We start from the raw sequence: 24,206 nt of genomic DNA, 5'->3' as shown, positions 1-24,206 counted from the left end.
GACATTAAAAATATAACTTCTACTCATACACTGCCAGGGTCAGATGTGAATGTAAACAATCCAGTCTTCCTTAAAATCATTTTGATTATGGGTAATTTGTAAAATAAATTACTGGTTTTTAATTATAAATGCTATACCTGTACTTTCTTGTGCTGAAAGTTTATAAAATATCGAAAAGTATAAAAATGAAAATCAAATCACCTATCACTTCAACACCTGAGAAATATTTTAACCTTCTGCTATACCTTTCCTAGAGTTTTCTCGAGGTGTTTATGGGCATGTATCATGTTTAGTTTAGTGCCTTGCTCTTTTTCACTTAGTATTGTATTGCGAGTGTATTCCTACACTATCACATTACCTTTTAAAACATAATTTAGGGTTGTAAAATATGATGTCATATTTGTATAGCTAACCACTCCCCTCTTATTGAATATGTAGGTTTTTTACTCAGCTTTTGTTTTGGCCTTTCATAAACAATGCAGTAAAGATTATCATTGTGCCTCAATCTTTTCTTTCAATGATTGCTATTTGCCTAGGTTGTACTTAGAATGACAGGAAAATAAAGGCATTGTGATACAAACAAAAATAGATATTATGCAACCAACAGACCCTCATTATAGGAATTTCTGTAAAAATATACTGTACTTCAGACAGAAGAAAAGTGCCTGCAGACAAGACTTCGGAAGTGTAAAAAAAGGAACGACAGACAAAAAGGAAAATATGAAGGTAAAGTCAAGCAAAACAGGAACTATATAAAATAATGATAATATCTTGGAAGTTAGAAAATGTAAAACACAAACCCATACCAACAATGCCATAGAAGTTAGAGCTAAAGTATCCCAAGGTTCTTCCTTGTATTGTCTGGGAAGAAGGCAGAGATGCTGATTAAATTTAGGCTGTGATAGGTAAAGTACACATGCCAAAATCTCTGGATTACTAACCAAGAGAATAGGAATAGGGTAGCTATCTTCAAGACTGATAAATATAAAACAAGGAAAAAAAGTGAAAATTAGAAAAAAAAAAAGAGATAAAAAGCAGATAATATTAATGAGAGTGGAATTTCCATAAATCTATGTGGGTTAAATTACACCAGAATGAAAAAAAGAAAACCTAGCTGATTGCCGTTATCAGGCAACCAAGAAAAAAGGATAAAGAAATATTAAATACAAAAGGATAAAAATTTTAAAAGATATTCTAGGCACATACTAAGAGAGTGGCAGTGACTATATTATCAGACTTTTAATATCAGAATTCTTAATTATCAAAATTCAAAAAAGACTACCAAAAACAGAATCAAAACACAATGATAAGAGGTTCACATCACCAGGAATGCAGTCTTCCTAAAATATATGCACTTCATGATACAAAAGTCATTCAGAAGAAAATATAATAGAATATGTTTGTGACTTCAAGGTAGGGAAGGATTGTTCAAGTAAGATAGGAAAGGATTTTTAAAGGAGGACACAAAAGACTGAAAAATTGAATGGCATAAAATTAAGATTTCTTTGTATTAAAAGGCATTACAAAGAGTAAAAAGAAGCAGCCCGCAAACTGGGAGAGGATATTTAGAACACACAACTGAAAAGAGATTAGTATCCAGAATAGAAGAATAATTCTATGAATAAATTTTTAAAAAGACAACCTAATACAAAAATCAACAAGAGACATGAACAGGGACTGAATAAATAAGAAAGCCAGAATGACCAATAAATGTAAGCAAAGAGGCCCATAAATGCCAAAGGAAACCAGAAAGATCCCATTTCACGCATACCAGGCAGGCAAAAGTTAAAAACAGCCTAAAACACAGAAAAGTTTTGGTGAGGATATGAAATAACCAGAACTTTCATATCCTCGTGGTACAAGCATAAATGGAACAATCACTGTGGAATACGATTTGTCATTTCTTATAAAGTTGAAAACAAGCATTTGTTATTCCTCAGTAATTTCATTCCTAGGTATATGCCCTGCATAAAAACATTTGCATATGTATACCCAGAGAAGAGTAAGAATGTGAATATCAGCATTGCTTATGATGGGGAAAACTGGAAAAAGGAAATGCCCATCAAAAACATATGTTCTTGTTTACAATGTTGAAAGCTATGTAACAGCAAATACTATAGAACAGTGATTGAGATTTAGCTACATGCAGCAGCATAGATAAATTTTGGGAAGGCAGCATTGAGTGAAAGAATACGATATGATTCCAACTACAAAAATGTTCTAAAGCAAGCAAAACTGAACAAAATATCATTAAGGGTTGCAAATATGTGCCAAACTATAAAGAAAATTAATGCAGCAATAAACACAGAAGTCAATATGATAGTTGCCACAAAGCAGGGAGGAGAGAGGATGGGTCAGGGGGTGACACAAGGTAACTTGAAAGTTAATGGCAATAACCGAAATTGCTGGTGTTCTTTGTATTGTCACTGTTTATTCCTTATATACATTCATAGATTTAAAAGGATTACCTATTTTACATTAAATAAAAATTCTAACAGATCAAAAATAAATATGCTAGCTATAAGTGTTTCATTAAGGTAGTTCAGAGCCTAACTGTATTCACAATAACGTGCCAGCCATGAGGGAACATCTTTCTGTTAACTAGAAAACACCAAAATGAAATGCAGTTATTCTACAAATTAGTCTGGTTGTTCAACATCCCTGGAATTACCTCTCAATTATGCTTTGCTTTAGATGAAGACAATGATATTTTCCATTGACTGGCACTGCTCAAGGTGCAGTTAATTTTCTAATACCCACATGTTTCACTGAGAAAAGAATTGATATCAATAACAAGCTTAAAGAGAAATATATATGCCGACAGAAATGTTTGCTTGATGCAGAAGTTTTAGCTCTAAAAGAAAACAAATTTTTGGAAAGAACTGGCAGATTATATTTCCAAAATATGCTTTTCCTTATAATGTGACCTGGACACAACTTGTTAGAGAGATGGAGTCTCTCTGTTCCCTCCTTTTACTTGGACAGAGCTTTGTGACCTACCTACAGAGTGTGGAAGGACTGGTGCACTATGAATGGCCAGTTTAGGTCATTAAAGGTGATAGAGCCTCCCCTCTGCTCCAACTTCTCCCTTCCACACCACATTGCTAGCTCTGCCTGTCTCTGGGCACTTACTCTGGGAACTGGCTGCCAAACTCTGAGGAAGCCCAAGAGACCACAAGTGGGTGTTCCAGCCAACAGCCCCACCTGATGTACTAGCTGACAGCCAGTTTCAATGCCAAACACAGAAGAATGCTTTCAATATCACTCCAGCCCAGGGCACTATCTTACTGCAACCACACAAGAGACCCCAAGTGCAAACCACCCCAATTGACCTGAAGAACCATCCTAGATACTGATGATAAGTAATTTGTTATTATCTTGTCACCAAGATGGGGCAGATTGTTACACAGCAAGAGGTAACTGAAACAAACTATGATTTTAAGCTCCCTTAAGGCAAGTAGAGGAAAGAGGATATAGAATATTAAACTCATTCCAGAATCCCAGGATGTACAATGAAGCCCTGCTACTAAGTAGCTGTGTGCCTGGTTAAGCTCTGTGAACTTCAATTTCTCTAAGTGAAAAAAAGTGTAGATTTATGTCAATGTATATGTCTCAAGGTTTTTCAAGCATAGGATATACTGCATGAAAGTCAGATCATAGACAGAAAACAAAAAAGGGCAGCTACTGACGCTGGTATTACAGTTGTTAGGGCTAACATTTGAGTGGCCACCATTCTCTTCCGGACCTCCATTTCCATATGAGCCACAGACAGAATTTTCCACTGCTCATTGGCTGGGAACACAACCACTGTGTCTGCAACTCACACGAGGGACCACTTGGCTTCACTTTTCTCTGAGTTTGTTCTTTCTTTCCCATTCCTTAACCTTGGTTCTGATTCCCAGATAGCAAAGCCTGGCAAATAAGAGAGGCAGCACAGCCTAAAGTGGATACAAGCATCAAGGCTGGAGCTCCACTGCTTGAGTTTGGATCCTGGCTCTGCTTCTTGCTTTCTTTGTCACCTGGGACAACGTGTATGCTTTCTATGCCTCAATGTCTTCATCCTAACAATGGAACTAAGAGTAGTATCTATCTCACATCACAGGGCTTTTAAGAGGATTCAGTTAAATGAATTAACAGATAGAGTACTTAGAGCCTTGACTGGTATATAGTAATTTCTTAGTAATCATTGAGAGCACTTGGTTGCTAAGTTGAATAAAGTGACTTATTTTGGTAATGTAAAAAATAGATCTCAATAGAAACAGAAGGACTGGCTTCACTTCCAACCAGCTCCCCCAGCAGAGAGTAGGGACTAGATTTTGGCCAGAGGACTGGGTGCCCCTACAGTGACATCTTGAAAACATATTCTGGTAGTCATTGCTTGGCAGGCACTAGGGACATATTTGAAGGCAGGGTGTGACAGGCTAACTATTACCGTACTTCTAAAGTCTGCAACACATAAAACATGCTCTGAGAGAAGTGACATGAAAAGTGTGACTTATGTACCAGACTGGGACTCGAATAATAGATGAGGAAATGAGAATCAAATTGTGCTACCGATGGACAGAAGGTGCCGTGAGGAAGGCATCCTTTCATCTGCAATGCGATGCTCAGACATGTTCAATACTCTAATTATCACAACAGAGGAAATGCCAATTCTTTGTCAGTCTAAGTGATTTTCTTCCCCTGTCCCTTCATCTTTTCCGCTCTCTGAAATGAAGGAGAACCGAGCTGATTTGTCTCTTTTAAGACTGCTCCCCTCAAAAGTCATTGAGTATCATTAGCAAGAACTGCTTCTATAGCACAATGCAAATAAAGGTAGTAAAATTCACATAACCATAGCAGACTACATGGTGAAACTGGATCTAATTAGCAAGTGACAATATAGTATTTTTGGCTAACTTTAACACTTGCACCCTTTGCTATTTCAGGAAGTCTACAGAAGATCTTCTTAGCCAGACATGCAACCTAATAGCTTGTACTTCCTATTAAGTCACTTTATATTAATACGGTGCCTTCTCTCTGAAATTCTAGTACCAGGCAGTTCCTTAAATGACAAGGAAGAAAACTTTGGCTTTTGAACAGCAAAACCCGGCAGCACAGGTATCGCTACCCTGATAAGGTTAGCACAGAATGAGAGAGTGCGGCCGAGGGTGACAGGTGTAATTAAAATTATCTTCGGCTGCTGATCTGCCAGACAGATAAATTCCATCAGCGCTAAACTGCACCAGTTTGTTGGGGGGGGGAGAGGGGGAGTCACAACTGACTGCTCATTTTTTGTTAAATACAACACCGAGGTAAAGCTGGGATCCTTAAACTTTGCTGTGATTAACAACATATCACCAGGTTTTTGGAATAAAAGGAACACCAACCTTTGACCTATTGAAATATTTAAAGTGTTAACACAGAACACGGGAGAAAACGCCCTGCTTACCGCTACCTACTCCTCTGTAGCTCTAACATTTGGGCACCTCAGTCACGAAACAAACTTCCTGTTGTATAAAGCAATGACTAGGAAGGGAGCCATCTGACATGCAAAAAAAAAGTAGCAGAAACACAAAGCAAGACAGAGAAAATTTAAAAATCGAATATCCACTGATCTCATAGTATGTCAGTCTTCCCTACCATGCAGTTGAGATAAGACTGGAGGCCTTCACCATATGCTCCAGCAATCCTACTTCCAGGTAGTTATCCAAAAGAACAGAAATCAGAATCTCAAAGAGACAACACTCCCAAGTTCACTACAGCACTGTTCACAAAAGCCAAGATGTGGAAATAAGGTAAATGCCCATGGACAGATAAATGGAAAAAATAAGATGTGATATGTACATATAATGGAATATTACTCAGCCTTAAAAAAGAAGGAAATCTCATAATGTGGCAATGTGGATGAATCTGAGGACATTATGCTAAGTGATGTAAACCAGTCACAGAAGGATACATACTGCAAGATTCCACTTATGTGAGGTATCTAAAACAGTCAAATGCATACCACCAAAGACTGGAACAGCAGTTGCCAGCCGGGGGGGGGGGGGGGGATGGGCCATTACTAATAAAAGGGCATAAAGTTTCAATTAAGATGAATAAGCACTAGAGATCTGCCGTACAACATTGTAACTATAGTCAATGATAATGTATTGCAGACTTAAAAAGAAGGTAGATCTCATGTTAAGGTAGATCCCTTTTCCAGGCCTTCTCTCACCTGTGATGCTGCCAGAGCACAGTGAAATTTTTTCAAAAAAAGACTGGCAGCACCACAAGTGAGATAAGGCCTGGAAAAGGGACATTAACAAGCAGCCATCAACAGTGGGAGAGAATCCTATGTGTAAAGCACCTGCTACGTACATTACCTCTGCCCACATCACCCCCTTAGTGAATAAATTCACTTAACATTGAATAGCTATTTCATGAGCATCTACTGTATTCTGGCTGTTCTATTTACACAGTGGTAAATAAAACATAATTCTGTCCTCAAAAGCAAAGAGGCAGCTGGGTGTGGTAGCTTACGCCCACAGTCCTAGCTACCCGGGAGCTGAGGTGGGAGAATCACTTGATCTCAGCTAACATAGCAGAACCTATTTCTAAAAGCAAAGCAAAACAAAACAAAACAAGGACAAGGAGATAGGGAGGAAATTCTGAAACTGAATGAGAAGTGCTACCAAGGGTACCATGAAATAAACTAGCATACCATTTTACAGATGAGATGGCTGAGATTCTGAGCAGTTAGAGTCAGCCAGCAATAGAACCGAGGTTGAAATCTAAATCTGAGTCCAAACCTGTGATATTTCCAGTCCATTGTGGGCCTCCTTCTAGCTGCAGGATGTAGAAGAAACTACTCAAAGCAGCTGAGAGGTGTTACCCCCACTCAGGAATACATTGCCAAGGAAAACTGGGCTCAAGGGCTTATACAAACAAGTGGGGAGGTGGGCTTTGAGGAATAATGAACACTCATTAAACAGAAGAAAGGCATGCAGAGAAACGTGTCTGCAAGAGGTGAAATTCTATGTATCTGAGGCCATCTAGCTCTCCAAAGGGAGGGGGCAGGATCATCCTGGAGAAAGAGCCAGACAAGGAAAAACATGCGCGCTCAGTGTGGTCAGGAAACAGGTCTCCTTCAATTACAACTCATCGCCACCAAGGGTAGGTAAGATACGACTACCAGAGCGGTTAATTTTATGTGTCAATGTGGCTGAGGCCATTGCATCCAGATGGTAGGTCAAACATTATGCTAGAGGTTTCTCTGAAGGCATTTTTGTAGATGAGACTAACATTTATGTCAGTAGACTGAGTAAAGCAGATGAGCCTCCATAATGTTGGTGGGCCTCATCCAATTATTTGAAGGCCTTAAGAGAGAAAGACTAACCTCTCCTACAAAAGGGGGAATTCTGCCAGCAGATAGTCTTGAACTGCAACATCAACTCTTCCCTGGGTCTCCAGCCTGCCAGCCCACCCTACAGATTTTAGACTTTCCAGACACTATAACTGCATAAGCCAATTCCTTAAACTCAATTTCCCTCTTCCTCTCCCTTTTTCTGTCCACACACAACCTCTGTTGGTTCTGTTTCTCTGGAGAACCGTTAAGACAACCATATTTAAATACAGAACCAGCTTCAATAGCCAGAAGAATCCAATTGACACAGTCAATCCAAGCTGCCTCCTAGGTGCTATTCTGAGTTGCTGGGCCAAGGACCTCCACAACAGTCACAGGAAACAAAAAGGAACGGCAGGCTGAATAGCTTAGTGGATTTGTTTCAGGGTGAGTAATTTATTCATTCATTTGATAAATATTTATTGAATATCTACTATGTTCCAGGCCCTGTGTCAGGTGCTGGTGAATCCGGGCTCTGCCTGACACATAGTAAGCATTCAGTAAATGAATGAATAAAATCTTCATTCTAAAATAACTAATTTCATGTATTTTTATGATTGTCCTATTTTCTGAAAAACTCCAACTTTGATGACTAAATCAGGAACTTCGGTCAAAATCCCTAGAGGACAAATACCACCTAAAGGACCAGGTGACAGTGGCAAGAAGTCCTATGAGGGACTGAGGGTTCTGGGTCCTTGCTTCACATGCCTGAGATTTTTTCAAGCTTTTTCCATGTTTTGAACTTGATTCTTTTATTAGGGGGAAGGAGAGATGTCACAGAGATCGTGCCTTCAGAGAAAAACAGCCTCCAATTTATACAAATAATATAGCCATCAGAAGCTACTAGGCCAGTTTTAGATGAATTCAATGCTTATAAAACTCTTCTAGTGTTAATGGAATCCAAAAATGGCTTCTTTTGTAGAGCCAATAGTCCCCTGCCCTGTTCCAGAGCAGTGTTATCCAATATAACTTTGGTGATGACAGAAATGTCCTATATCATCAGTATCTGATATGGTAGCCATTAGCCATATGTGGGCTATGGAGTACTTGAAATGTGGCTAGTGTGACCAAGGAATTGAGCCTTTCGTTTATTTAATGTTAATTCATTGTAATAGCCATAAACATTTAATAATCCATATGTGGGGAGTAGCAGATGCAGACTAACTGAAGGGTGTGGTAAAAGGGTGTTGTAACAGAGTAGGTCTCTCCAGGCATGGGGAGGCTTCTTTCATCAACCCCCTTGCAGCGCTCATCAGCAGTCAGTCTGGCTGTAGCCCCCTCTCTTGCCCCCATACCCACCACCCCTTTTGCACCCCTCATTCTCTCTTGCACAAGAGAAGGCAGGAACCCAAACCACAGCAGAGACCTTGTGGTGTGTCCTGTGCTGCTGAAAGCCTGCTGGGCAAGGAACTGATGAGGACCACGGGTGAACCATAAGGTGGGCAGTGGGGAGAGTGGGTGTCTATGAAGCTCTGTGGTCAGAATAAACTTACCACCCTCAAACCTCTGTGTCCTTCAGATTTCAGGAAGCCAGCCACTCCCATGCCCCCTCCAAAATGCTATGGCTAAGAGGGAGGGCATTTTCCGCCTTGGGGCTCCCACACCTCCTGTGCTCCCCTCTGTAAGTCAGGGTGACTCTGACACATCAAAGCATCCAGCTGTCAGAGTGGCGAGTCTCCCCTGTGGGACGCAAGCTGCTTCCGAGGGACACAGGTGAAGGGCTGAAGGAGTGGCAATTAAAGTATGAGGACACATGCTTTCCAGCCATGTGAAACAGAATAAAAAGTCATCTCAGCCACACTTTCCCTGGGCAAAATGCTATGTCCCAGAGGAAACGTAATTCACAGGACTACCACTTGCAGACTCTAAATGACAGAATACAGGATCTGGCAGAGAAGGTTCACTGGAAAAAGGTACTGTCTAGCACAGCCACAGGGCTGGTGGCTTTGAGCGTGTTTACAAACATGTTCAAGGCCCCTTGGAGAAGCAGGAGTTCCTTGAGCTTGCTGCCAGCTCCCTGGAAACACTGAGAGAGAATGTGTGTGTTGCTGGGGATGTTATCCCTGTGGGTGGGCTTCATATCCCAGACCATTGCTTAAGGTGAGAATTTTGCAGATGGGTCATGGGGTAGAGAGATCAGTGAGGTACAAACCTCCTACTACCCACCTACTCTAGGACACTATGGAAATGAGACTGATCTCAGAGAAATGAATGAGAGAACCAATGTGCAAGTGAACACATGCAAAATGTCTCAGAGACTCCACTCCAGAATGAGAGCAAGACTTAGTGGGAACGAAGTTAGCCAGTTTAAAGCCATTACCACATCCAGACAATGTGTCAAATAGGAAAAAAGAAAAAAGTGGTCATTACAGAACCAAGAAGAAAATGACAGCTTTAGAGGCAAGCACTGGAAGTGCCCTTTGAAGCCCTCTCCCGAGGGGCTGGGACCTCAGTCCCTGGATGGTCATGTAAGCAAGACTAAACCTGAAAGCTGCCAAGGTCATCAAGCTCTCTTAGCTAGGGTGGTGAGGGGTGGGGGTTGGCTGCTTATGATCAACTGAGTCGCTCTGCTGTAATCCCAGCTCATCTAACAAGCACAAATTACAATCTGGCTCTCAGAGAGCCACACTTGGAGAGAAAAGCTGACCTGTGATGTGAGTATTATGGTCTCCGTCTATTTAACAACTGTCCAGACTTGATAAGCTATCTTGGTTTTGGCTTATAGAACAGTCTCCTGAGAACTTGGTTCAGTTGACTGCATCCCTGAGAGACTGATCACTCTCAACGAAAAAATAAAATCAAGTTTCAGATGTCTAAAACTAAGGTCCAGACAGATCCAGGCTGTAGTAAATTTGTCAAAGAAAAGGCCACCTTGTACAATCTTTTGTCATAACCAACCAGCTAGACTTCCTTATTGATAAACTTATATGATTTTAATAACAATTTAAATCATCATCTTGACTGATCCTTACTAAAACTCTTGTGTGGCAATTTATTTATCTATTTTAAATCATAGGGAACCGAGAACTAGAGAAGGTAAGTAAGGAGCCCAAGACTGTTTAGTGGAAGAGCTGAGATAAGGCCCTGGGTCAGGTTGGCCTTAAAGTGCTCACATGTGCAACTCCAACAGTGATTTTCAAACTTGGTTTTTCAGAGAAGCCAGAGATCATGCTAGGCATGGTGGTTCATGCCTGTAATCCCAGCACTTTGGGAGGCTGAGGCAGAAGGATAGTTTGAGGCCAAGAGTTCATGACCAGCCTGGACAACACAGTGAGAGCCCTTCAATATTTAAAATAATAATAATATGAAGAAGAAAGAGCTCTAGAGGAGGTTCCATTTTATTTACTACAAACTGGATTTGATCTGTTGGTTGCTGAAATTTACCTCCCCAAGGAAGCATGCAAGGAGAAAAGGGATACGCCTTAGAAATCATGTGGGCTGGGACGCTTCTGCTACTTTCATGAAAGCATGAGCACTTTCTATGGGTCAAAAATACCCCCTCTCAAAGATGGCCTTCTGTTCAAAAGGATTTCCTTTACTGAGTTCACACACTGTATTATAAAGTCTTCTTTAGGCCGGGCACGGTGGCTCACGCCTATAATCCCAGCACTTTGGGAGGCCGAGGCAGACAAATCGCAAGGTCAAGAGATCGAGACCATCCTGGCCAACATGGTGAAACCCGGTCTCTACCAAAAATACAAAAATCAGCTGGGTATGGTGACACGCACCTGTAGTCCCAGCTACTTGGGAGGCTGAGGCAGGAGAATCGCTTGAACCCAGGAGGCGAAGGTTGCAGTGAGCAGGCTGCACCACTGCATTCCAGCCCGGCGACAGAGTGAGATGACTCCGTCTCAAATAAAACAAAAAGGTATTAACAAAAAAAAAACAAAACTCTTCTTTAGGCCAACATTCTTGAGAGCAGGAACTAAAGCCTAATATATAGCCTAGCACACTTAAAAAACATTGGGTGGCCAGGCACAGTGGCTGTTGCCTGTAACCCCAGCACTTTGGGAGGCCAAGGTGGGCGGATCACAAGCTCAGGAATTTGAGACTAGCCTGGCCAATATAGTGAAATCCCATCTCTACTAAAAATACAAGAATTAGCTGGGCATGGTGGCATGTGCCTCTAGTCTCAGCTACTTGGGAGGCTGAGGCAGAAGAATTGCTTGAACCGGGAGGCAGAGGTTGCAGTGAGCCGAAATTGCGCCTCTGCACTGCAGCCTGGGTGACAGAGCGAGACTCCATCTCAAAAATAAAAATAAATAAACTCTTTAGACAAACATTCTTGAGAGTAGGAACTAAGGCCTAATACACACCTAGTATACTTAAAAAATATATTGGGTAGAGTGATGGATGAAGCCATGTCCTGCCGCTCCTGGGGATAACAGCCATTAGCTCTTGGCTCTATGGCCATCCAAGTTACTGCATTATGATTCATTTAGCATTTATCCAATAAACATTTATTTTTGGACAAATGAACAGTTTAAAGGTCTGATCCAAGAGGACATAACACAGCTTAATGAACCATTAGTGACTAATGCCGTGGCAATTCGATGCAAGAGCAGAGTGTTGAACAAGGCCTCTGAGTACAAGGGACACCAATGGCAATTTACAGAGGAAGGATTACAGCTTGCCAAACAAAGAAAAGACGTTCAGCCTCACAAGTGATCAAAGCAATACAAATGAAAATAGGAATCGATTTTTGGGGGAGGTCTAGCAACTGAGAAACACTTAAAAAATTATGTGTCTTTTAAACTAACGACTCAGGATTAGAAAAGATGTTGGCAAATGACCAGAATGTGGGGGTGTAAGTTGGTATGGCATTTCTGGGCAGATAAGTTGGTAGGGTGGATGGATCAAAACACCTAGAGTTATCTGTACCTTTGATGTGTAATTTCATTTTAGCCATTTATCCTACCTGTAATAATGCTAACAAATTATTTTGAATAGGAAAAAAAAAGTCAAACAACTTAAGCCTAGAAATTGGTTAAATACATCCTATTACAGAATGCTATGCAGCCCTTTAAAATCAATTCCTCAAATCATTTGAGGGGAGTTTGTGACTTACCTTCAAGTCAGAAAAGTAGGTTCCAAGGCACTACCTATAAAATCATTCCTGTTTTGTTTTAAAAATCCATATTTTCTGTATTTTTCTTTTCTCTACATTAAAATAATATTTCCCACATGTTCAGTAATACATATTTTGTAATTTTTTAAAATAGCATTTAAGTGTCACAAATAAAACTGACAATAACCTCACATTTACGTGGGACTGTGTACCATTTCCTAACTCTTTTTATTTCCCACAGTATCCCTGACTGGGAAAGAGAGGAAACAATAGGTCCAATGCTTTCTTCTTATTAAATCCCACCTCACACCCAGGTCCCTCATTTCAAAAGCAGAATTCTTTCCATTAAACTAAAGCTAGGTCTGCCCTCAACCAGTGTCAGTTTCTAAAATTCACTGGCTCTCGTGTTGAATTTCTCAGAGTTAACACAACCCAGCTGACTTCAAAAAGAGAAAATGTAATTATGCCATTTCTCTACATGTAAATATCCCCCAATGGGAAAACCTAAGCAGCTACTATATGTTTATAATTCTAATTCTTCCCAAAGAGTTTTAAAAATCATAATATGTACAGTAATAAAGAGTTTTGTAAGTGTTTTCCCCCAGAATTATGAAAGCACATTCTTCCTTGTAAATTATACATGGCATCACAACAGCAAGACTGGCCATGTTTTGGGTCTCATTTCAAAGAGATTCAATCTTAACACATTCTTTCTAACAGATACAAAACACTCATAGCCTGCACTGAGCAACTATCAGAAATTAGCAGACCGTGTTTTTTAAGGGTGGGCACTATCCAGGGAATTAATAGCAAGTTCTGAAAGCCTAAGCTTTATCTCAGCAAAACTCTTTTTATCATAATCAAGAATTGAGTGGGTGGTGAAAATGACACTGGCAAGAATGATTAACAAACCTATGGTGTACACACAGGCCTAGCTTGTGGGTAAACTATCAAAGAGGAGTTTACGATATACATACGCACACACATGTATGTGTGTGTATGTATACACAACATATAATAGTTAATAAAAAGAAATATATATGTATTCTCCAGCCAGGAATGCCATTTCTTTTTTGGCATTCTTTACATCTGTCCATCTCCTCAAACCTACTAGAAACTTCTGAATAGCAAGATACATGTTAGGAGCTCAGTACATGTTTGCTGACTCACTGTGAGTACCAGTGAGAAAGATCCTCCTCACAAACAAACAAATAAACGTGTCTCATCCCAGAGGGGAAATCCCAGTAGGTTGGCATGGGTTCGCACGTTGACAAAGAACAGAGGATTCTCAGGCGTGGGAACAGCATAAGCAAAGGTCTAATCGTGTTCAGGGGACAATGAGTGAATGAGCCTGGTTAGAGCAAAAAAAAGTATGACTGTTCCGTAAGTCATGATTTTAAAAGACTAATTTGGGGTTGAGGCACAAGGAAGTGGGAAGGAGAAAAGAACAGGCAAGAACGCCCATGAGCAGGCACTGCCGCGGGGAAGCTGAGAGATGATGGTGCCAGAAAAGGCACGAGGGAGCGTAAGTGCATAGACGTGTGGGCTCCTGCAATGTGGAAGTACTCATGAGAAAGCCAAGGGTGAGGAAGCCCAGCAATCAGCTGAGGTGAAAGGAGAAGAGTGCAGAAGGAAGGAGGTGGTCAACATCCCCAAAATCTACAGAGAGAGAGTAGCTGAGGATTTAGCCATCAGGGTTGCTGTGGTGGGGGCAGGTGTGGAGAAGAGGGAGGCACTTGGTATGTTCTGCACAATGAACTCAGAAGCATGGTGGTGACGAAGTGTTCAAGATAGGGGAGACCCTGATGGGTCTGAAGGCTGAGGACGGAACAGGCAGAGAAGGAGGAGCAACAGGAAAGAGGAAGCTGGTTCACCAGGCCTTTGGGACTCTTCTTCTTCTTCCTGAAGAGATGCAAAGAACTCAGCCCTCACAGCCTCAGTGCAGCCAAGTCAGGAGGAAGTGGACCCACCAAAAGGCCATGGATGGGCAGAGAGGCAGGTGTAGGACCCTGCTAGGCAGGGCTGCTGCCGGGACAAGAAGTGAGCTCAGCTCAGCTATGATGCGGCTGAATGTGGGCCCAGGGTGGGTCAAGGGAGATGAACTCCCTTGAGGCGGCTAAAAGCCTGGGTGAGACAGGAGGATGGAGCAGCTGGCAATCTGCAGAGGAGCCTGAAGTCCTGGCATGCTGCAGCCTGCAGGGCAGGAAAGTCACAGAAGTCAGGACACTATGGAGCCACAGTGTCAGTCAGGGCTGAACTCCACAGGAGAGGACACTGGTCTCTGAACATGCGATGTGTCTTCCAGTTTCATGCCTTTGCATTTGCTGACATGCCTGCCTCCCTAGCAAACCCCTATTCCTTCCTTCCCTTCTATTGAAATGTCCCTCCTCTGTGAAGCCCAGTCCCCAAAGAAATGCAGGGCTGTTTCCTCACTGCTTTTCCTGTATGTTGAATCCATCCTTCCCTTGTCCCCAGGACTCACCTTGCAAGCTATCTGAAAGCCACTCAAATGCATGAAGGGGTCTCCCCACTGGCAGCTCTGTCTACCCCTCTCCCTCGCCTCATTCATACCTATGAATCCTTCTAGCCTCAGATCAGGTGTCATTTCCTAATGGGAGCCCTTCGTCCTGCCCCCCACCAAAGGAAGTCAAGTTCAACCACTCTTCTCTTTCATGGCACCTTGTACTTGTTCTTCAGGGCTTCTCTTTGTTGTTTCTATTTTTCATTTATTTTTTATTTTTTGCAGAGCTAAGGGTCTTGCTTTGTTGCCCAGGCTGGTCTTGAACTCCTGGCTTCAAGGGATCCTCTCACTTTGGCCTCCCAAAGTGCTGAGATTACAGGCATGAGCCACTGCCCCCCCCCCCCGGGAGCTTCTCTTGACACATTTAGCATATTCCTAATTACACACTGTGTTTTAGAATTGTATCATCACAGTCCATCTCTCTCACTAGACTGTAAGCTCCATGAGAGCAGAGCCCTTTTCTTGTGCACCATGTCACTCTATCTTATAGCACAGTGGCTGACCTCAAGTAGGCACTCAGAAAGTCCCTGTCAAATAACCAGCAGGTCAATGACTTGGACTCCAATTGTCACGTGCCACACTTGAGGTGTTCAAGATAGGGGAGACCCTAATGGGTTTGAAGGCTAAGGATGGAACAGGCAGAGAAGAAGGGGCAACAGGAAAGAGGAAGCCGGTTCACCAGGCTTTTGGGATTCTTCTTGTTACTGCGAAGAAGAGAGGCAAAGAACTCAGCCCTCACAGCCTCAGTGCAGCCAAGTCAAGGCTGGGGATGGAGAGAGGGGCAGGTCTAGAGCTGCACTGGAGGACAGGCTCCTCAGGGTTTACCATGCAGTAAGTTCCTGCCCTCAAGAAGCTCTTGACCTACGGAGAGAGACAAATGAAACCAAACCTTTCAACAGAGCATGAAGAATGCTGTGTACAGTGCTAACGGGGCAATCTCCACCACTTACAGCGATTATTGGTGGGGTCTTACCAGGTACCACACTTGTTGGAGACACTTCACCAAGATGACCTCATACAGCTCACAATACCCATACAGTGAGCCAAGAGATGGCATTCTCCGAGGCAGAGCTGTAAATCCCCACAGGCAGCTGTTGGTGTGAGAACCCCTCGCACCCACAGCTGTGGTGACAGCAAATGGCATGATGGTGCACTCACTGTATTCCAAGCCCTATATAAAATATTTCAAGGACATCATCTCCTGGCTTGGTCACATGCCACGGGCTCAGCACTATCAATAAGCCTGTTTTATGGCAGAGAAAACTTGGGTTGTCTCAGAGAGATTAAATGATTTGTCCATCACAAAGCTAGGAGGTAGCAGAACTAGGAATTAAACTTAGGTCTGTGAGGCTCAAGAGTGAACTATGAGGCTGTGGTTAAGGGAATATTCAGTCCAAAGATGAGCCATGTGGTGATGACAGCTCAACAGTTGAGAAAGGGCATGTAAATGTGGCATCGGGGCCAGGCTGGTGTGGACAGTGGCATGGATGACAGCAGCTACCTTTTCCAACTGACAAAGCGTATCCGAGAGGAAAATTGGAGATCACAAAAGGGCACATGCAGGTGGTCCAGAGGGGTCCAGGTATAGGCCTGCCCAGCCTTGGTGGGGGCGGGAGTGAGCACTGGCTGCCTCCAGAGTGGGTTCTACTGCCGGGTGTTTGCTGTGGCCGAGTCCTTCCCTCAGATGCACGCCTTCCTTATGAGTGAGACCACAAGCAACTCCTCAGGTCCTGAGCCTGGCGTTCACAGGACTGCCACAAGTTAGCATCTGAATTTAAATTAGGCCAAATTAGTGCTATTTCTGCAGGTATCTCTGCTGCAACTTCTTTTTTCTCTCCCTCTGCCTGAAGGAGAGAGAGAAAGCAGGCAGCCGAGGAGCACAGCTAGCCATATCAGGACCAGAGTGGTGGCTGTCAGCCCCTGTGGCTCCCCCAGCTGACGGCAGCTCAGTCTGAATCACAGAACCCCTGGGGAAGATACAGGGTCTTCACTGCTTTTAGGAAGCCATTTCCAGGCAGAGACTCCTGTTTGTAAGGCAAAGGCACAGACACAGTACCTCTCTACAAGGTAGCTGTTTTTCCAAAGGAAGGGTAGATGGAAAGAAGGACAGCAAAGCTGGAAGGGAGAGGAGGAGGCACAAGCCATAACCCAGGAAAGTCTCACCTGGGACTGCTGGCTGCTGCCCTTCAAGAATGGCCTGTCTACCAGACTATCCCTTACGGCGGGGCTTCCAGTATCTGAGACTCCATGGAGAGGAAGCATGATCTGAGGTCACTGTGTGCTTATGCCCTCCCTTGTCACAAGAATGAATCATAGCCAGGCTTTGCTGGGACTGTGCCTAACCCAAGCTGGGGCTGTGGTGGGAAGCATGCGTCTGCTAGGAAGTCCTCACCCCACAACACCCAGGAGACTACTCAACTCACCTTCTCTTTTGGCTAAGCTGAACAAGGGCAGTGGGGACAAGAGAGACCAGTGCCAGGACGGGAGAAGGCTGCATTGTCTCTCTGCTCAGACTCCTATGTGTCAGCCCGGTGCTCCATACTGGGGATTCACCAGGGAATCAGGCAGAGATGGAGCTGCCCTCATGGAGGATGAGAGTGAGGAGGCTGGCAGAAAGGGGGAGGTGTCCTGAGAACAACCGCAGGGGAGGTGGGAGAGAGCTGGACTTGCATAGGAAATCATGTGTCCTGACAGCAAAAAAGGGCTGAGCAACACTCAAGGGTGGGGGGTTAAAGGGTAACGCATCTGTTTTCTTGAAGAGAAAAGAAGCTAATACCCACTGGGTACTGGCTCTGGCAAACATCAATTCTTTTTCTAATTAATCCTTATCCATCCAGTAACTCTGAGCAGGGGGGTGGATCACATAGTTCTGGATTTCTCTGCCTTGCCCATCCCCTGACCATTTCTTTTTTCCACAGTCAGTAGCTCTTGGAGAAAGTCTGCAGGTAAGGAATAGTCAATGGCAAGACATATAACTTGCTTCCCTTCCATCCAGGAAGCCCTCTCTGACTATCCCATCTGCCCCTGTGTCTCCTCCCTAAGCTCTCTCTCCTTTCCTTCTTTCATGTTCTACAATACAAAACTATAAACCGGTGTGTTTATCTACCCTGCAGACAGGAAGCTCTCAGAGGAGGAATGGCATGCCCAGCACTGAACACAATGCTCAGAATTTGTGTCATGGAATAAATGGGTAAATGAATGAATGAGTGACTGCCATTCTCTCACACCCTCAGAAGCATGCTGACTCATTTTGCAGCTCAAAGAGCTCAGGCACTAAGGCTGTCACTTTACAGGACAGTAAGGCCAGAATGTGGTGGGAGGGAGGCCCCTCTACCTCTGAGGCTTTTCCTGCTCCAGGCAGTTCCTGCTGCCCTGAACACTGCCCCCAGGCTAAGCCCTTGGGAACCTGCTTCATAAACTCTTACTTAGCAAGACATTTAAAATGCTATTGATTTCTCTCCTCAGAAGGAGAGGTGAGACAGTGATAGACACGGTGAGCAGTTAGCAACAATGAGTCCATCCACCCTCCAACCGGAAGTCATTTCCCTCTCAGATTACCAGCTCTGCAGCCCTGGGAGAGAGGGAGGCTGCACGCTAATGGAGCCAGTGCTAGAACCAGCAGGTGCTCTGACTCTGATAGTGAGAGTTGAGCTTAAGCTCCTTTTTCTATGAGACAATGAAAAATAAAGCTAATTTCAGACAGTATATTCTGTATACTCAAATCCAAGGCATCCTTCTCCCCTACTTAGGAAGAAAGACAGGAGCCCATGCCTCCCCAAGAACCAGGAGGAGGAGCCTCTGACCCAAGTCAAGGCATCATCAACAATATTTTCAGCCATTTACTAGATGCTAAACAGAGATCTTACTAGATGGGAATAGGTACTGGGAAACGGAGGCCCATAACAATGATAACAATGTAGCTCTCATCGCCTTGTGACTAGCCCATGATGGACAGAACGCATGTGTACCACACATACTAGATAGATGAATTAAGTGCTGCCCTGGAATTCCAGCTCCATGAGAGCAAACCGTCCTCTGTAGTCCTTGTTAGGCTCCCAGCTTTTAGCACAATTGTCTCATAGCAAGTGCTCAACAAACACTCTTTGAATTCATTTTGTATTTTGTTAAGGTAACAGCAGCTGCTATAATAAATACCCAACATCTAAGTGGTTTAGGATAAGAAAGTGTATAATCACCCACTGTCCTCTCCAACTAAGATCAGAGAGGAGCAAGATCAGCATATATATAGTCCCTTAGCCTCACTTGCAGATTTTTCTGGGGTGGGTGGGCTATTCTCCTTGCACTCCTGGGAGTCCCTAACCTAAAAAAAAGTTTCCTGATACATAAACATGCATTGAGAATAACAGACTTAGACATGAAGTTTCAGAAACTCCAGTTGCCAGCCCCTGATGTTTGAGACTGTGGCACAGTGGAGCAGGGAGAGGCGACCCAGGGGTACTGGTCTCATTCACATGGGTGGAATGCAGCCAGTAGCTGTATTTACATATTTTAATGATCACATAAATGGGAGTTGGTGGCAGAGGCCATATCAGATTTGTCATAGAATAGAAAAATGCCTTTGGGAAACTAGGTATCAGGGAACAGCAAACCTTTCCACCTAACTGCAGGAGGGGTTAAGATGTATGCTCTTGCCTGAGGGTGGAGCTGTCTCTCCCGTGGGCCTGTTGTGGGGGAACAGGAGGCAAAAGCCTCATGGGCAGAAAGAAATCCCACTGAATGATTCCTCTCCCCTTCTGACATAGAGGGCAAGACAGTTTAAGAAGCTATGTAGATCCACACTTCTGTCACCAAACTCAGGGACTCATGAAAGACCTTACTGGATGTCAGACAATTCTGTCTTTGAGGAAACCAGACCTCTGAGTACTCCCTCTATGCCTTCACCCCAGTGAAGCTTCCCCGGATACAGGATGCTGGTATCTGGCAGGAAAGGAACAGGTACCTGACAATGCCCAGAACCAGGCCTGGGAAGGGCTGAAAATCCCAAGAGACGTCTTCGACCCCTTACCTCTCCCTCCTGCAGAAATATTTTAAGTGCCAAGGCTTCCACTGACTGGGTGATTTGAAAGTGAAGAAGAGAGGGATGAAATGGACGGATTTCAGAGACAGGAAAGGAAGAAGACAGGGAAGGGCAGAGGGAATAACTACTTCATGCCAGAACAACAACAAACTGGTGAGGAGCTTTGCAGTGGCTTTAATTTACTTCCCTGTCCTCTCTGGCTCTCCTCGCTTTTTATAGAAATATACTTTTATGTCACAGATTGACAATGACATGAACCAAGGAAAGACCTTATGGGTCAGGGCTGTTTGCAGTCAGATGGATACCATTACTTTGGTTTTCCAAGCAACTAATAGTCACAAACTGCATTGCTTATTTTAATATTAATGAAATATAATTAATTTATCAAGTTTCACCCCTAGTAAGTCTAAGCTCTATGAGAGCAGAAACTGTGTCTGCATGTCTGTGTCCTTCAGTATGTCGTACTGTATGTGTCCAGCATATAGGAAGAACCAAAAAAGGTTTTCTGATTTTTACTTAATGCCAAGAGCTGATGACAGAGGGTGGAAAGAAGGTTGTTACGTGGACCTTCCTATTGCTAGTAACAGTGTAGACGATGATGGTGGTTGTGAGACGTGGGTCACCTCGGGGTCACCACCTGAGACATCAAGCACTACTTGCAGAGGTCTGTCCTGCAAACCCTGACTGTGGGACAGATGAATAAAATACACTCACACACTGAGTACAGTGAATGAGTGGGCTAGGGAGGTCGTCAGCTGCTCTCAGAGGGTGATTGCAGCTACCTGACTTCTTCCTAGCAGTTCTCCCTCACTTTTATTCAGTATAGATTTCATAACAGAAGTTTTAAGTCAACAGGCTTGTGGATAATTAACATGGTTACAAGAGTGGTTTTACAAATGATGAAAGCTTTGGTTCTGGGGTCTAGAACAAACGCTATTAACGAGTAATCTCCCTTCAACCTCCCCCAAAGAGGACCAACAGGCACAAAGTTTACATGAGTAAACAAGTAGTTAGAGCAGAGACAAAGGAATGTGAGGTAAACAGACTTAACTGGGGAAGCTTTTATTATCCCTGTTCTTCACCCTAAGACCTAAAGCTCTAAGGTAAGAACTGGATGCCTTCAACCTGTCCTATTACTAAAAACCTTTCTGCCTTCCAAAAGGTTTGAGATTGTATCTTTTAACTTTCCTAATATTTCCCTGAATATTTTGTCAACCACGCTGAGTAAATCCCAACAGGTGGTGGTGGTGGTAGTCATAGTATCACTAATTATAAGCTGGGTCCCATTCCAAGTGCTTTACTTTGATCAGTTTATTAAAACCTCAGAACAACTCCACTGGGCGGTAATGTTATTCTTACCTCCATTCCTCCAATGAAGGCATCACTTTAACAGGTAAAGGATTTGCTAAAATTGATTTAACTAGTAGATTCTGAATCTAGAAGGAAGACCTTTTATCATTCTGCCTTTCTGCCTGCCACACATTATTTTTTCTTGCAACAGGGACATTCTGCCTATACCTGAAGCCCTAGGAGAACAGAGGTAAACTTGAAGGATGTGCAGACAAAATAAATTATGGATCTTGATCCTTGAGGACCTCAATGTCCATGTTCATGCTAATGATCTGCTGTATAATTGAATTTCAGTTACTATTTTTCCTCAATATTATCTCACCCTGTATGCTGACCTTTGCAAAAAACTCAAGTTGGAAGATGCAAATTCAGATTACAAGCCATCACCTGCTACCTGCCACCTCTCTGGCTCTCCTACAAACCAGCTCATCCATGCAACAGGTCACACAGCCCCATGGGCAGGGCCCACACCATCAGCAGGAAAGGCTTTGCTAACGATGGCCTAAAGGGAGGAGCAGCTCTGGCATCAGAGCCCTACGTATGATTTAGCCTATAAACACATGGCTGCTGGGAGCTTCTATTAAGCCACCACATTGGGCAGGTCCTGAAAGAGAAGAACAGAGCAGCCTCATCAAAGGGAACCTTCTATGCACCCAGGGCAATGCTGGGTATTCACAGGTGTACAGGTGCCTGGATCTCCACCTGAACAACAGCTTCCCTCCATGGTAGCTTTCCCACGGTTAGGTTAGGACCAAATATCCCTGCAGGCAACCCATTTATTGCTCCCATACTTTGAAGAATAATAAAACCAGCTGCTGGCTGGAGTCTGCCAAGGCTACCTCCCAGGAGAGCTTCTCTGAAGGTTAGTGTGGAGCTGTCATGCACAGCCAGATTTTCACTTAGGCTTTTGTTGTTCCTCCTGCACTTGCTTCCCTGCTCTGGCTGTGTCCAGCAGCTTCCCAGTGCCTACTAGGTGGTGATGCCAGCAGAGACCAGGCTGTGTGCCTGGAGCAAAAAGGACCATCAGTATGGATTGGCTTCCAGCTGAAGTGGGCCCACCCAGCAATCCAAAGAGGTGGGAAGAATGGTGTTAACAGCAAGCTAGCACTTCATGAGAGCTTGGATTACTGTTCGATGCATTCTGATAAGCACCATCTGCTGCCAATCCACACTGGGCATATGTCTCTTTGCCCCAGCACTGCACCGTGGCTAGAAATTCATCACAAAGCATGCAAAGACCTTACAGAGAGGAGATAAATGCTGGAGACAATCTTCAAGCATATTTGGGAGCAAGGGAAGACAGATGGAAAAAAACGTTCTGCAAATATAGACCCACAAAATATGGAAGGGACAAACACTGCCTGAGACATTCGGCAATATCCAATCTGCCATATGACACCAGACTATAAAAGTGACCAGAGGAAGTTTCTGCATCAGCTGATGCCTTAGCTAAATCTATTGCATAAACTGCTTCTTTTGTTTCTGTACGGTATGTTTACCCGTTCATCCTAAATCCCTCTTTTTTTTTTTTTTTTTGGTTAAGAACAATCAGTTTTGCACCTCTGTGTATTAATCATCAGCACTAAGAATCAGTTTTCTTTTGGGAACCACAAGTGTCTGTCACCCATAAGAGATGCTGAGGCACAACGGCCCATCAAGATGGCCATACCCAACCATCTGCTGGATTCACTGGCTAAGGGAATTGTTCCTACTGTCCCTCTAAGCAGTCAGCAAGTGATAAAGGAGGGCCTACTGTGTGCTTGGCCAACCACTGGATTGCCCAGAAAATGTATATATATCAGGCAAAAAGGCTGGGAACCAGAAATATTTCTTTTTCTTTTTTTTTTTTTTTTTTTTTGAGACGGAGTTTGGCTCTTGATACCCAGGCTGGAGTGCAATGGCGCGATCTCGGCTTACCGCAACCTTCACCTCCTGGGTTCGGGCAATTCTCCTGCCTCAGCCTCCTGAGTAGCTGGGATTACAGGCACGCGCCACCATGCCCAGCTAATTTTTTGTAGTTTTAGTGGAGACGAGGTTTCACCATGTTGACCAGGATGGTCTCGATCTCTTGACCTCGTGATCCACCCGCCTCGGCCTCCCAAAGTGCTGGGATTACAGGCTTGAGCCACCGCGCCCGGCCCAGACATATTTCTTAAAAAAAAATTTTTTTTGAATTACATTTTATAAAAAGAGCATTATAATAAGGAAGAAGAGAAACAAAGTATGAGGTCTCACATTACCAGATTTCATGACTACTATAAAGGCTGTGATTAATAAAGACAGCATGCTTGTGGGGAAAAAAAAAAAAACCCACCAGATAAATGTAACAGAATAAAGGACCGAGATACAGCCAACTGATTTTTTTGTAAAGGCACAAAGGCAAGGAAAGGATCATCTTTTCAATAAATGATGTTGGAATAATTGGATACTCAATGCAAAAGAATGGACCTAGTCAGAGACCTTCTAACTTACACAAAAATTAACTGGATGATAGGTCTAACTGTAAATTACTAATCTATAAAATATCTAGAAGAAAACATGAGGAAAAATCTAGATAATCTTGAGTTTGGTGGTGAACCAAAATCACAACCTATAAAAGAAAAAAAAAGATAAGTTGGACTTTATTAAAATTAAAAACTTATACTCTGTGAATGACACTGTTAAGAGAACCAAAAAAAACAAGCCACAGCCTCAACAAAAATATCTGCAAAACACATTGCTGATAGAAGACTTGTATCCAAAATACAAATGCCCTTAAAATTCAACAAGAGCATAAACAACCCAATTTTAAAAATACACAAAACATGGGAACAAACATTTCACCACATATGATAGAAAATAAGCATATGAAAAGCTTATGAAC

General features: G+C 43.2%; 1 protein-coding gene across 2 annotated transcripts in view; it reads right to left on the bottom strand.

Annotated features, from left to right (window-relative positions):
• The window catches only part of SPOCK1 (SPARC (osteonectin), cwcv and kazal like domains proteoglycan 1), a 525,291-nt gene that overhangs the window by 41,012 nt on the left and 460,073 nt on the right, over positions 1-24,206 (bottom strand). The window lies entirely within an intron of this gene.

Source organism: Cebus imitator, unplaced genomic scaffold, assembly GCF_001604975.1.
Source record: "Cebus imitator isolate Cc_AM_T3 unplaced genomic scaffold, Cebus_imitator-1.0 Scaffold274, whole genome shotgun sequence".
Classification (NCBI taxonomy): domain Eukaryota; kingdom Metazoa; phylum Chordata; class Mammalia; order Primates; family Cebidae; genus Cebus; species Cebus imitator.
This window is presented reverse-complemented; position numbering and strand designations above follow the sequence as displayed.